This window comes from Egretta garzetta, unplaced genomic scaffold (assembly GCF_000687185.1).
Source record: "Egretta garzetta isolate BGI_Z169 unplaced genomic scaffold, ASM68718v1 scaffold299, whole genome shotgun sequence".
Lineage (NCBI taxonomy): Eukaryota > Metazoa > Chordata > Aves > Pelecaniformes > Ardeidae > Egretta > Egretta garzetta.
Window position 1 is genome coordinate 859,190 of NW_009260696.1, and position 12,095 is coordinate 871,284.

The window sequence follows — 12,095 nt, forward strand, 5'->3', positions numbered from 1 at the left end:
CAGATGAGTGATCAGCATTTTATTCAGACGGTGTTTCAGCATCCACCCAGCGGAGATTAAGTATCCTGTCCTCTCAGTGCAGAGAAGGAGAAATAAATCAGGTTTCACCACAAGCGGGGTGGCAGGGAGTTAATTAGGAATGGAAAAAAATATATTTCAGTTTGCAAAGGAATAAAAAATGAGCAAATGAAGGAACTAAAATACACTGAAAACATTGGAACACACCTGGGAAACAGTGACTGAGAGTCCTGCACGGGGAGTCCGCAGCCACTGGGGCCTGCACACAACAGGTGATTCAGCCAGCTCAGCTGAAAGCCGCAATCCAGGAGCCGAGCGCTGTTGCTCTGAGTTCTCATAGGAAAGCAGACATTTCCCATACCCTGTCTCATGTCGGAGCCTTCCCAACAACAAAGCATATAAAAAAAAGCAAGGTTGCATAAAGACATAAAAGGACCTCAGATTTCCTTTCAAAGTAGTTTTTTAAAAAACAACATTAAAGTCAACAGGAATCGCTCCGCGTCTCTTGTAATTTGCCTCCCAGGATTTGCGCAAAACTAGAAGATGGCAGAGTTTGCTATCAGAACAAGCAAAACTACACAAGAAAGTCGACAGAAGCCACAAGAAGCAGAACGGTGGTGAAGCTACCTTATTGCCCCATGTTCAGCGATTTCCGTTAATGATTTAACGGTAAAGCTCAATTAAATGAGTAGTAGATACCGATACGTGCCAGCTACGGATCCGCTCTATGTTGTTGGAGCACACGTGTATGGATACATAAAAACAGGAGAAACTTTCAAAGGCAATGCACCATTTTTTTTCCCCTCTGTTTCAAACTGAGGTTCAGCGTGTCTGGCGCATGTGCCCCTCTAGTCCTAATGAAGATCAGTTCCAAACTGAGAGGTCCAAGTCCCTGCTTCAGTCAGCTGAATGCCAATCCCGTGTTTCTAGGAGAGGTAAAGGCTTCTGTTTTCCACTGGGTATAATCCGTGGGTACAAGCGGGTTTGGGGGCATATTGCCTTGCAGGAGGCAAAGTCCTGGCTGTCAGCTGATGGGTCATGTATGGCCTCTGTGGAAAATGGCACAGGTCCTGCTGCGTGCCATTCCTGATCTGCTGACGTACCCTTTTTGCCAAGAATGCCATAGGTTGCAGATCACTGCTCGAGAGGAAAGGCTCATATGTGAATGAATGCATGAACATGGCTTCTGGCTGAAATGTTTAATCAATGTTTAAGTGACTTTCTGCCACCAGTGAATATCAACATTCCTCGTTTGGGGTAAAAGCTGGGAGTCACATTTCAACAATATATTCAGAGAGCATCAATATATTCAGATGGCATCTGATGATGCAAGAGCACAGTCTGTGGTCAATCACCATTACAGTAATTTAGGAGAGTGCAGAAGGAGGAGTGCTGGGTTTTGACTGTCTCCATGTTTGTTATTTATACACCACGTCATTTGGAGCTTGTTGTCTGCTTGTAGCTTTGGGCTGACAGTTCCCTGATTCCGAAGGCAATTCAGCCCCTGACATAAAGCAGAAGAACAATACACAGTTCCTGTAAAACAACAGTGCTCCCCCCCCCGCTGTCAGAACATGGGGATTAGATGCAGAATAATGCAGTCCCTGATCAAACCTGCAGCTGTAATTCAACCTCTGGACAGTGCTGATGCCATAAATTTGTGAAGAAAGTGCAGCTCAAGCGATTTGTGAGAAGAGCTGGTGAGACCAATTGAATTACAGTTGTGGGAGCAGCCGGGATCCCCCTGCACCGAATCATTACTAATGAGAGCCAGAGAATGATTACTTACAATTTTAATGAAATTGAATTTTAATTTATAACCTTGGCTAAAAGAGGGAAGGAACACACAATGAATATTTGTGGATGACAGGGCAAAAGTACAACCAGAAACCCAAAATAAACGGAAGAAGAATGCATTCTGCTGGAAGAGACAAGATAACATTTTATCTTCAAAAATATATTCATATTTTAGCAAATGGTTGTGATACAGCGAGCACTGAAGAAAGCTACTCTATATCATAGTTCTGATGATGAAAGAGCTCAGAAAGAAAATGCCCAAATATGTTTTCTCCAGTCCATTTATGATACTCAGAAGAAGGGGAAGTGTTGAGCTGATTCTCAAGCCATCACAGCCCATTGTTTTGGCATGAAATCAGCAGAATGGTAACTACAAGCACCACTGACATATTGTAATCAAATAATCACATGGAACCCTTTCTGAGCAAGTCTTCTAAATTCAGCACTGAGTGGTTATTCACTATGGGAAAGAAAAGCATAATTAACACTAAATACTGGTTTCAATGGAATAATGCTTCTTGCTGTTTCCTGCGTTGAGGTATTACTCTGCTATTTTAATATCCTCTTTAATATTGCACTGTCTCTACTGTGACTACAGCAAGGCATAGGGAGGTTAAGAAAAGTGGTTTATGAAGTTCATCTTAAGTGTGGAAATGTGAGGAGAGAGATGGAAAAAATGGAGAACTTGAGTAAGGAACACAAAATGGATGAATAAAGGAGTACTTGTGGCTCACAACGCAGGGCACACAAGTTCTGCAACTCATAATGTGAATCTGCAATTCATGGATGATTAGAAAGGTGTGGGATGTACAGTGGAAGGTCTGAGACTTGGGGCTTGCAGCAAGGGTCACACAAATCAGGCAGAGTACTGGAGAGGTGCTGAAAAATGCTCAGGCTTTTGACTTTACATTTATTTTACAGAAGGTAAATCAATATCTCTTCACCCCAGTGCACTTGTATCATATGCCTTTCTGTTACAAGGTGACCAGGGCTTGAACATGTCTCTTCTGAACTGAAAACAGCTTAATCCAAAGGGATTTTTTTTCTACAAAACGTCTAAAGCACTGTATTACCTCATGCCACAGGGTGATGGGACCCAACCCAGTATTTTATTGTACAACTCGGGAATCAGCAGATAGAAACGATTACTATTTAAATAGTAAAACATGCAAATTGAGTGGGAATTCAGTGCTATTTGCATATATTAAGCTATTTTGTTAAAACTAATAGTATTAAAATGAGATTTGCTATACAAGAGAGGATTTTCAAAGAGGCAGGGTAGTTCTACTGGGATAAAAGTTATAAAAATAGGTGGCTAATAACGAAGGGTCATTCTCTTCTTTGTGTCACAAAATTATTTCACATAAAAGCGTGTTGTCATGCACGCTCATTTACTCAGACCCGCATGGCCTAATTGATTTTGGAAACCGAAGCTGTGGCACGTCGCCACTGGAGGGAGACATCATTCTTTTTAAAAGCTGTAAAAACTCAGCTGCCATAAATGCACTTCAGTAAGAAAGGGTGAAAAAATAATCTTGAGAAATACAGCTGCTGAATTTGATCCAGGCTGGACACAGTAAATCACAGGTTCTAATAACAATAATAATACAGCATGACTGAAACAGTGCCAGATTAACAAAGATACTTAATGCTTCCACTCTGATCAATACTGCTCAAGTGAATCTTACCCAGGTGTCTGAACTTAGTCCAAGTTAAATCCACCACCAGTATCTGTACATTCTCCTCCCTTCTTCCTCACCCCCTCCCATCACTCACAAGCTGTGCTTGCAGAAACCCATTTGTGATGTTAAAGTCTCAGGCTGATATTTCCTAACCCTTTATCTGACTGTGACCTTAAGCGTGACCAAAAAATGTTCCTGTAGATGGCATTATTTTAGTTTTCACTTAACCCCTACTGGCCTAGTGTCCTATTTTACAATCATTCAATTACCCCTACTGCTGCTGAAAAAACCCAGTGAGAAAATAATTATTTGGTGTAGCTGAAGGTCATCAGCTGCAGGAGGGCAGGGAACCATCAGACAAGCTCGAAGCCATACTACTCAGACAGTGTTGGACAAGTGTATGTGTGCATTTCAGAGAGGGGGCCAGGGCACTCCAACTCAGCATCTTCTGCTCTGAAACCCAAAAGCTTCTGCTAGTAGAACAAAAGAAGCAGTTCCGCAGTTAAAAAAAAAAGGAGTAATTCTACCTGACGTCATGCGGCGTGTTCCCGAAGAGGGTAATGTTGCACATGTCTATATAGACTGAGTCTGCTGTGTGGTGCACCTGCGCACACAGATGTGTGTTTGCACATGCACTCGCAAACATTCACACATTCTGCTTAAGTTACAAAACAGCATTTCAGCAAGATAAAACACGTGATAAGAAAGAAATTCCTGTGTGAGGGACTCCCACATTTCCAGTAAGGGTGAAGAGCCCATGGAAACTTTCAGCTCAGCTGACTATTTGTGGTTTCTGTTTTGAACTTTATTAATGACACATACTACCACCTGCTAGCTGCCTCCTCACTCCTGAATCAGGCTAATTATAAAATTAATGTAGAAAACAATGCCTTTAAAAAAAGTATATATTCTTATCACCTCCCCACGCAACTGCATCTCACACCTACAGTTGCAGCCAACCATGGGTTTCCTGTTGTACTCATCGATAAATATAGTTCAAGTGCTTATAAATCTCTAGGGTGAAGACCTAGCTGTGCTGAAAATAGGAGCTTCACCACAGATTTTGGTATTTTTTCAGGCAGTTTTTAAGTTGCTCTTGGTTCTCAGTGAGCCTGGTTGATGGAGACGATTAATACAACCTTCCAGCATGTGCCAACCTTCGTCTTTTTGTTGACTCATGCACCAACTTCCGTAAACCACCACATACCTCCTGACAGTAATCATCTGGTCCTCCCTGATGTTTTAGATGTGCTGGCTGAAGTTTGCAAGATCCAGCTTGTGAACAGTGATCTAAGACATTAGAAAAGAGCTAGGAAGAAGCAGGAAAAAACATCACCATCATCTCCATTAATTTTACTGCAAGACAAAACTTCATCCTGACACCACCCAATCATCCTAGCCCGTATGTCTAGTCTGCATGCTCTTTTGTTGTACCTTCTAGCTGCTTCAGCTATGGCAATGGTTCTTGTTGGTGCTGAGAATTTGTAAGATGTCGTCTTGGAGATCTAATTTTCAAATGTGCTTGGTATCCATGATTCTCATGGATTTCCCTAGGACTCCACCTGCAGGACTTCACACACTGGTGGAGTCTAATTATCACAAAATCTCCATTTGCTGTTTTATAGCAGAGAAGGTAATGGCTTAGTTACTAGAAGAACCTACTGTTCTGACTATCATACTAGAAATAGCACAAGCTAAAAAGAAGAGAAATTCAAATATGTACCCCCACTACACAGTGCAGTTCAATCTTCCTGAGGCATATAGAGTAAATAGTAGTAATAAAATGTGATAGGAAAATCAATTGGAACAAATGGAGCACTGTCTGTGCTGTATTCCAGCTTCTCTGTCCCATTGTTACTGCTTTGATTAATAAACAGCAATCTGATAATGAGCAAATCAGCTCAGCACCAGGATATGGAGAAGTAAATGCTGCAGACATGCTACAATGACAAAGCTAAATCTCACCAGCGTCAGGTTGTCTTGGGAAGACTGCTTGACTGTTTCAGGAGGCTGCTCAGAGAAAGACCATCACTACAGCGGGGTAGGCTGTGCTTGGAGGGCAGAGCTGTTGGGGAGAGAAGCTGTTGTAAGCCATTGGACTTGATGTTATATTTATAAATGTGCACTTAGAACCAGGCATCAATTTTTCACATTCATTTAATAGAAGTTTACCCCATTGGCTTTCTCCAGGGTGTAAAAATGAAGGCAACAACCAAAAATTGGCTCTTAAAACAGTATTTTAACAGTACAGTAATGTTACTATAAAGAACTCCAACTAGGTCAGAGTCAATATCCAGCTTAGTTGCTTCTGATGCATATTTAGACAGAACTGGAAGGTAATGGAATTGTGTCCATTTATGCCAGGAATAAATATTTCGGCTTAATGATGAGTTATTTTTTATTTCTTACCATTTTTATTTCTTTCCTGAACATTCTGGATGTCCCCATGGCCATGACTAGAGATTGCCTTGCGTAGCTCTTCCTGAGCACTGTCCTGATGTGCCCTGGTGCCTTCTTAAGCACTATGTTAGGAGTTACTCTCTGAATACTAGTTTGTGAGCAGGGGATTGAACTTCAGCAAGTTTTAGTGCCTGTTTCTGTTTCCTTGCTGTTTTGCTAATGCCTTGGTAGATGCAATCATTGTGGCCTGTGCCAGAGATCCTTGTTAGTTCCCCACTTCTTCTGTGAGCAAAAATTATCAGATTCACTGACATTTCAGGCAGAGAGACAAGGAGAATTGTACATAATTGATGTGAGACCACTAGTTGCAGTGAATTCAAATCAGAAAAGGGAAGCTGTTCTCCAAAGGACTGGATATACCCAACACTTGTCATGAAGAAATGGTTCCAAGATCTGACTGCTGACCACTAGAAGGCTTTTTCTACCACCTTGTGAAAAAGAACTTAATGTGACAGAGAATAAAGGAGAAAACAGCCACATCTTAGTTCTCAGGTAGAATTTTTCCAGAGTGCCAAGGTAGCAAAATGGCTCTCTTGCCAGTGCGCTGGAAAGTCAGGATGGCTGCTGTACCTGAGGGAGGGACACGTGGAGTGGTAGCTATTACTGTTCAGAGCGCTTTGTAGCAATTAATTCACATATCTTCTGAAAACAACAAGGGAAGCAACTGCATCCCAGGGCTCTTCCGCACTCCATCCCAGCTCCACTACTTTACACCGCTTCCCATTTTCCCTAGTGGGAACAGCCTGGTCCCAGCCCCAGTCCCAGTTCTTCATCCCTGGGATGGTAATACTCCATTCTGCACACACTCCTGACGAGCCTGGAGCTGAGCTATCATCTCGTGTATCCTTGAATAACCTCCAACCTGCAGGCTGCTGTTACCACGCTGACGGGATTGGGCGTTGCAGGTACTTCACTGTCTGGCAGTCCTGTCTTGTTATTTGCCTGGGCATGATGGGGATCCTATGAAAGAGCCATCTCTCCATCTTTGTCTTTCTGTATCTGCAGTTTGGAAGAAAATCAATATTGCTGTTTGTTGCTAAATTGTCAGACAGCTTTTGATGCTAATATCTGATGAAGCAGACATGCTGTTGTAGATATTTACTCTCAAACAGGTTCTCTATCATCCGCCATCTGCTTTTAAAGGGTCTTTTTTTCCCTTTTTTCCAGTGACTAATGGTGCATTTAACCCCGGAGAGCCTCTGATCTGAACATCAGAAAGTTTCTGCAGCAGAGGAACAGAAAAAAGGAGGCGGGGGAGGGAGGGTGGATGAGCTTCCTGTTGTTCTAACTTGGCTTACTGGTAGGGTTCTCAAATCAAACTAGAAATCTCACTGCTTAAGGCAGCCACCACTCAAATCCTTGATACAGCTGCCAGACATGCATTATATGCTCATGCAGAGTCTTGAGACTACAGCAGTGTAGACCCAGGGGAGCCAGCACCGCGCAGGGGTTGCGGGGCCAGGCCGCATCGCTGACCTGTGCGGACAAGCCACATCATTTCTCTGTCCACTTGCTCTATCTGTACAAAGATGTTAACAACACCTTTTTGATAAAAAAGCATTAGTTCTACAGATGAAAACTACGGGGATGGGAAGCCTTCTGTTTGCTTTTGCAGGCTCAGAGGCAGAGATCAAAATTTACACTTGAAAGAGTCAGGGGAAAGTCCGTGAGAATGGCACAGCTTCTTCAGTGTTTGGGTCCAGGCTCATCCCTGAGGGCTAGAGATAGTTTTGCAGAAATACCAAGTGTGATTTCTGGCAGCACAACAGAATTCTGAAGTACCTGAAAGATATGGGAGGAAATTTTGTGTCATAGCTTTCAGCACTGCTCTGACTGAATTAGGTTTTCTGTTCAGGAAAGCGTCAGACAGAATGGTTACCCCAGTTCCTCCAGGTATTGTGTGGGCAGGACTCCTGCACAGCGGTGTCGGTGTAACTCCTGCTATGCCAGCCGGGGTGTCCCAGCCAATAGCTCTATGGCCATCCAAGCTGCCAGAGCAAAAGAACAATATTCACTGTGCTTGAACCAAAAATCACACTGGGATTTGGTCTCCAAAGTCAAAAGGCACATTGCACTGGTCCATAGGAGAGCCTCCTTTTTCTTCTACAGACAACTCTGTTAAAACACAAAGCTTTTCTGGAATTACAGATTCAGTTTACACACTTTCCTTAATCATTTGGTGCACTAGACCACTGCACAGAGCAGTGCTCTGGTGAAGGATCTCACAGCCACACACCCTGAATCAGCCTGCTCATTACATGGAGTGGAGAGCAAACAAGAACTCTGGAAACTGAGCAAGCAGGAGAAATGGGGAAAACAAAGTAACTTATCAGAAAGGAACCACAACCTCTTGGTTGAATTCTTGTGTACATTTTAATGGTATATAGCACAAAATAGAGCTATACTATTCACTTCTCAGAACTGAACGAGGAGCAAGGGAGATGACAGTAACTGCACTGAAGGGGAACACATTTGATAGGCTTCACCATATAAGCTGATTAATGCTGAATGACTCGGCATACTCAATTCAAGTAATTGCAAAATCCTAGAATGTTGCTCTCCCAGAAGTCCCAAACCCCTAACTGTGTCTTGCTTTTCCAGTCTCCAGGGGACAGCATAACTGCTGCTTAAGCATCTCAGCCTTACGTGCCCATGCAGTGCTGTAACCCGCGTGACAGCTCCAGGGTTCACACAGTCTGAACCCCTCAGAGCTGAAGTCAGTCTACCTGAGTAGTGTCTCTCTGACTTCATCCTTGCTGCAGAGTTTTCAAACCCTAGGCCATGAAAATAGCTTGGCATAAAAGAATACAGAAACCTCTCACAGGTTTACAGGCATTTTTCCAGCTTTGGCAACTATCTCCACTTAAAGTTCATAGGCAAAAGTCTGCTTTGTGTGTGTTCCTACTCCCTTGCAAATTGTGCTGCCAGAGCTGTCTGTGCTGCAGACAGACCGATTGACAGCTTAGCCTCCAGCCAGAATCCTGATTCAAAGGAATATCAAATTCTGTGTAATAAAGTTTGCATGAAATTTTTACCTGCAACAATTCCCCAATGTGCTGAACTGCATGATACTGACTTGTATAATACATCATTTTAGCAGCAGAGTTAAACAAAATGCAAAGCCAGATTCAGGTTTTTTCTCATGATCATAGACATTATACCACTGTAAGCCATTACTTCCATTATTTTGCAGTATATAAACATCAAATACAAAATGTTCTTCCACAAGTGTTTCAATCAAATCAAATGTTTAAATGTAGACTTTAAAAAAGATTTCAATTGTAAAAATAAAAAAAAATTAAACTAAAAGATTGAAAGTATGTGAAATATTGAAAAGGACTTCCTCAGTATTATATTGAATACTTGTAAGTTTTTAAAAAATGAAATGCTAGAATGGAAACATTTTCAAAGACAATTGATTTGGATGAAAACACATTTTCTAACAGAATAATATTCCATTGAAAAATTTTCCAATTGCATTTTCTAGTGGCCAATTTTTCAATGACATTTTCCAAACAACAATCTGCATCTGAAAATTTTTCAACAAGCTCTTGTGAGCTCTTAAAGGAAAGAAGAAGTAGTTTTTCAATAATAGATTTTGAAAGGTGGTTATTATTCTATGCTTTACACCTTTTTACAGAAAAAGTAGCATACTAAATATAGGGCAATTGCCCAGACTTTCTGTTAACTCCTTTTAAAACTCAAAATACAAATTGCTGAGAAATGTTCCCAGACTTCAGTTAAAAACTTTGAATGCTTTGATTTTAAAACGGACTGATGTAAATGCTGCTTACCCTAGGTAGACATACACCACTGCTATCCAGACACATCTCTGTCAGGTAGCTTGGTCTGAACTCCGGTGTCCAAGCATGGCATCCAGTTCAAACTCTGGTCTGCAGCTTGAATTTTTCTCTTTATTAGTCTGAGTTAGAGAATTTATATGAATTTCAGTGGTACCTGCAAGTCCAGTTATTGATCACAAATCTTACACCAAGTGCTGTCTAACCACACAAAAGCACCCAAAGAGTACTCCAACCTAAAACTTGTCACATCTTTACACTTTGATGAGATGAGAGTGAGAGTCTGCTTTGGATTCAGTTGTGATACCGCTTGCAACAAACATTTACAACATTTCCAATTTCCATTTTGTTTTCTTAATCGTTGCTTCCAGTTTTTCAACCATGCAATCACTACTGAAGCTGGCTACGCCTAGGTGAGCATTTATAGATGTGATGAGGAGCCCAGGTTTGTATATATTACCTGTGTATGTGAGGAGGGAAGTGGTTGGTAGCTTAAAGCAATACCTCTCAAGTGAGACTTAGCAGAATGAAAAATACTGCAGTGATCTACAGCCCAAGTTCCAAGTTTGCACTTCAAATCTGCCAGTTCAGGACTTGGAATCCACACTGATTCCAACACTCTGACATTTAGGGAAATTCATGGCCTCTTTTCAAGCCTGTAGATTTGAATATATTTTAAAAGATGCAGAGGTTAATTTCTTCCAGTTTAGATGAACAGCATTTGGATCTAGATCAGAAGCACCTCCTCAGCTAGTGTAAATGATAATGGCCTTTTTTGCTCAGTTGCAGTTCTGGGAATATGCTCCAGCTATAGATTTGCTCTTTAAGTTCGCATCCAGAAGTCAAGGGAGAATACAGTTTTCAGTCCTTCTCCACTGAGTCAGAGAGAGGCGAGGGTTACGCAGGCTACAGCACACAGCTCTGTCAGTGAACTTCACTTAACTGGGTCTGGTTGCGCTGCACCACATGAGGAGACAACCACAATGCCTTAAAGTATCTGCAAAGCTGGGAATTTACAGGATACCAAGAAGAAAAATCTGTTCCATGTATTCACTCCTCTTGTTTCACAGAAATAATTAGCTCTCTTGTTCTCTGCCTCAATCTCTTGTTCCACTTTTCCCATAAGGTGGTTTAGCTGTCCTAAATTAGAGATCAAAAAGCTAAATGCTAAAGGCTGGGCTAATTCTCTAGTTTCTTTCCATAGTCCATGAAGACAAAACCCAGACAGTTCAGAAGGCAATTCATCTCACCCTTAGATAGCCATCTACAGTAAGTTAGACAAATAGCTCTTTGGAGGTGTATCTCCATTCATTGTAAAAGCAACCTCCTTTAGACTTTGGCATGTACTTTTCCTATGTCTGAAGTTAAGTGAGATAAATCACATCCACAGCTGTTGTCTGTGTAAAGAGGGCTCAGAAATAAAGCTGTGGTGAGAGAAAATCACTGCAGAAACAACCATGGCAGTCTGAGATACTTCATCCTCTCCGCCCCACGAGCCGCCTGTCCCAGCCTTTCCACCAAATGTTACTGATCCCTGTGGCACAGCCAGCGGGACATGGACATCCTGTGAGTTCTGTCCAGCAGTCAGCTGGTTGCTCCTGAAGGGATGTGACACTGACCTGGCTGAACTTTTTGCTGAAGCAGCTGAGAAATGTTCCTACAGTTCCTCCCATTGCTCAGCTCTGGACACAAAGCTGTCACAAGAGGGGCAGTGACAAACCACAGGCAGCTGTTACACAAGGTTGCGTTATCAGGACTTTAGGAATGCAAAATGCTCTTGAAAGACTTAGTTTTTCCAACTGATACTTTCTTATTTCTGGTTGAGCTGCAGAGGATCTCTGAAGAATCATCCCATTTGTTCTGTACATACCCCAACTGGTTGTTATTCTTTGCCCTGGAGGGAATTGCAAATTGTGTATGCAGCCTGTAAAGAGATGGCAAAATAGTAGTATCCCCCTGCTTGCAGAGCCCAAACAGATGGCACTGGGCAGGTAAAGAGCTATTCTCTGAGAAACGCTAGCTATGAACAGCCTTTCAAACATTAATAATTTCAGAAACACAGCAGCAGAAAGTTAGATGTAAAGTGACATAAATGACTTGTAGAAGATACCGTTAGTTAAAAAATGATGTGCATAAAAGAGAAGAGCAGAAAAGCGTGATCACACAAGCCACCATGAACTGACCCAATCTACCTGAGAGACACCCACAACATCAGAAGCTCATTGCAAAGACAACCTAGCGGTCAATCTAGTGAGGGAAACTGGGCCAGATGTTTTGCTTGGATTCTGTTTGTCTTTTTATCGACAGCTGCTGCACACCAGCCTGAAGCACCAAGATG